Source organism: Macrotis lagotis, chromosome X (genome assembly GCF_037893015.1).
Source record: "Macrotis lagotis isolate mMagLag1 chromosome X, bilby.v1.9.chrom.fasta, whole genome shotgun sequence".
NCBI lineage: Eukaryota > Metazoa > Chordata > Mammalia > Peramelemorphia > Peramelidae > Macrotis > Macrotis lagotis.
In genome coordinates this window covers 418,037,150-418,040,537 of record NC_133666.1, presented here as the reverse complement: position 1 = coordinate 418,040,537, position 3,388 = coordinate 418,037,150, and the positions used below count along the sequence as shown (strand labels likewise).

Here is a 3,388-nt window from a genome sequence, read left to right as displayed (position 1 = left end):
ATGCAGGTAAATCATGAAAACCAAGTCAGCAACTTAGTGAAAGAAATACTGAAAGTTACTGAAGAAAATACTGAAGAAAATAACGTTAAAAACCAGTTTAGGCCAAATTGAAAAAAAAAATCACAAAATGCAAATGAGGAGAAGAATGTGTTAAAAAAGCAGAACTGGCCAGTTGTAAAAGCACATAAATTTCCCTGAAGATGGCACTGAAGGCCAAGAAGGAAGCCATCACCCACCCCCCAAGACAGAAGCCAAGGCCAAGGCCTTGAAGGCCAAGAAGGTGGTGTTGAAGGGTGTCCACAGCCACAAAAAGAAGAAGATCCGAACCTTGCCCACCTTCCAGAGACCCAAGACACTAAGACTTCGAAGGCAGTCAAAATACTCTTGGAAAAGTGCCCCTCAGAGAAACAAGCTTGATCACTATGCCATCATTAAATTCCCCCTGACCAATGAGTCTGTTATGAAAAAGATTGAGGATTACAACACCCTGGTCTTCATTGTGGATGTCAAGGCCAACAAGCACCAAATCAAGCAGGCCGTAAAGAAGCTGTATGACATTGATGTGGCCAAGGTCAACACACTGATCTGGCCTGATGGAGAGAAGAAGGCCTACGTCTGGCTTGCTCCAGACTATGATGCTTTAGATATTGCCAACAAGATTGGAATTATCTAAACTGTCCAGCTGCCCTGCTTCTTCACCCACAATAAAAAAGTTTTCCAGGGGAAAAAAAAAAGAAAAAGGAGTTACAAAAAAGCTCACTGAAGAAAATAATTCCTTTAAATGTAAAATGGAGCTGATGATTTTGCAAGAAATCAAGAAACAATAAAACAATACCAAAAGAATGAGAAATTTGAAGAAAATGTGAAATATCTCATTGAAAAAACAGCTGACCTAGAAAACAGATCCAAGAGAGTTAATTTAAAAACTTTTGGGCTACCTGAAAGTCATGACCAGGTAAAGAACCTAGGCTTCATTTTTTTCAAGAAATAATGCAACAAAATTGCCCTGAGATCCTAGAAGCAGAGGGTAAAATAGAAACTGAGGGAATCCACTGATCATCTCCTGAAAGAGATCCGCCCCCCAAAAACTCCCAGGAATATTATAGCCAAATTCTAAAATTCCCAAGTCAAAGAGAAAATACTACAAACTGCCAGAAACAAACAATTCAACTGCCATGGTGCTACAGTCGGGATTACACAGGATTTGACAGCATCTACATTAAGGGCTTGTAGGGCTTGGAATATGATATTCCAGAAGGCAAAAGAACTTGGTTTATAACTAAGAATCAACTACCCAGAAAAACTGAACATCTTTTTTCAGGGAAAAGATGGATTCTCAGTGAAATAGGAGACTTTCAAACTTTCCTGCTGAAATGACCAGAGCTGAACAGAAAGCTTGATCTCCAAGGACAGGACTCAGGTGAAGCATAGAGAGGGTGGATGTGAAGGACTAATTATGAGGAACTTAATGATACTGAACTGTGTGTATTCCTGTATGGGAAGAAGATTCTGATAACTCATATGAACCTTCTTATTTATAAGAGCAGTGAGGAGCAAAAATGGACAAGGCACAGGAGGGAGCTGAATATAATGGTATAATATAGTATAAATATATATTTATATTAGTACAATATATAGTATAGTTTTATATATATATATATATATAGTATAAAAATGGAATCAATGGGTGTTAAAGGAAAGTACTGGGAGGAAGGGAATGGAGAAGTAGAATGGGATAAGATATTTCACATAAGAGAGCCAAGAAAAAGCTTTAGTAATAGAGTGGAAAGGGGCGGGGAAGTGAGGGGGGAATGAGTGAGCCTTCATTCTCATCAGAAATGACTCAGTGAAGAAATAACATACACAATTAACAGGGTATAGAAATCTATCTTACCCTAGAGAAAAAAAGAGGAAGGGGATAGGATAAGGGGGGATGGGGGAGGGGGATAGGGAGAGTAGGTAATAGAAGAAAGGGAAGATCTTGGGAGAGAGCAATTAGATACAACACACTTTGAGCAGGGACAGGGTGAAAGGAAAGAGAGAATGGAACAGATGAAAGTGGGGAGGAATAGAGTGGAAGGAAATACAGCTAGTAATAACGACTGTTGGAAAAGATGATGAAGCAAATTCTCTGGTGGACTTATGATAAAGAAGTCATCTCATCCCAGAAATAGAGCTGATGGAATCTGAACAAAGACTGAAGTATACTTTTTTTTCTCCCTCACTTTATTGCTCTTGAGATCTGGCTATTTTTTTGGGGGGGATTAATATTTATTATCACAAGATTATTGTGATAATATAAAATAAATAAAACCATAAAAAATCTTTAAATCTAGAAAAAATATTCTTAGTAAAAATATCCAATATGCAAAAGAAAAAAAATGTTGTGTTTATCATTTTTTTAAAAGGCAATCAGGATTTGGGGGCAGCTAGGTGGTGCAGTGGATAGATCACCAGCCCTGGAGTCAGGAGTACCTGAGTTCAATCCGGCCTCAGACACTTAATAATTATCTAGTTGTGTGGTCTTGGGCTAGCCACTTAACCCCATTTGCCTTGCAAAAACCTAAAAAACAAACAAAGAAACAAAACAAAAAAAAGCAATCAGGATTTACTGTTCTAGAACATCAGTTTTAGGGATCAGTCTAATTCTTGAGGTTAACTCCCCCAAAACTATATTAGTATGAATGAATCTTTACTCTTCTCCCAGCTTTTGGAATAATTCATTCTATAAATGTCCTTTTTTATATATAAATTTCTCTAAATCAAGATTGTCTGTTTTAGGTTGTAAACTTCCAAGGGCTCATTTAAACCTTTTGGAGACAGTTGGATGGTGCAGGGATAGAACACTAGACCTGGAGTCAGGAAGGCATAAATTCAAAATGTACCTCAGACATCTACTATGATTCTGGGAAAGTCACTTATCTTCTGTCTTCCTTAGTTTTTTCATCTGTAAAATAGTATAATAATAGCACCTACCTCCCAGGGTTGCTAAGTACTTTGCAAACTTTAAAGGACTATATAAATGTGAGCTTTTATTATTGTTTTATGCATTTACTATACCATGGTAAGTGCATGGATATAATTAGTTGGTGATGACAGTCCTGTTAAGGCCATTTGAATACGTCAAAGATAGCCTTGACCTTGTGCTATGTTTAAATTTAATAATAACAGATAAAAAAATAACATTGAAACAAATGATGGCTTCTCCCCCAGAGGAGAAAAAAAAAGAACAGCTATAATTTCTCTTGTCATTGAATTTGGGATCCTTTATAGCAACAGTTAAAGGTTAATTGAGATGGGGAGTTCTCTTGCCTGCTTCCTTCCAAAAAGCAAAGTTCCTTCACAGAAATGCAGGTGCAGAAAAAGATCTGTTGTTTTCTTGAAATAT

At 37.2% G+C, this 3,388-nt stretch overlaps 1 pseudogene; it reads left to right on the top strand.

Annotated features, from left to right (window-relative positions):
* Positions 1–200: 200 nt before the first annotated feature.
* On the top strand, positions 201–673 carry LOC141503312 (large ribosomal subunit protein uL23-like; annotated as a pseudogene).
* The last annotated feature ends 2,715 nt before the right edge of the window (positions 674–3,388 follow it).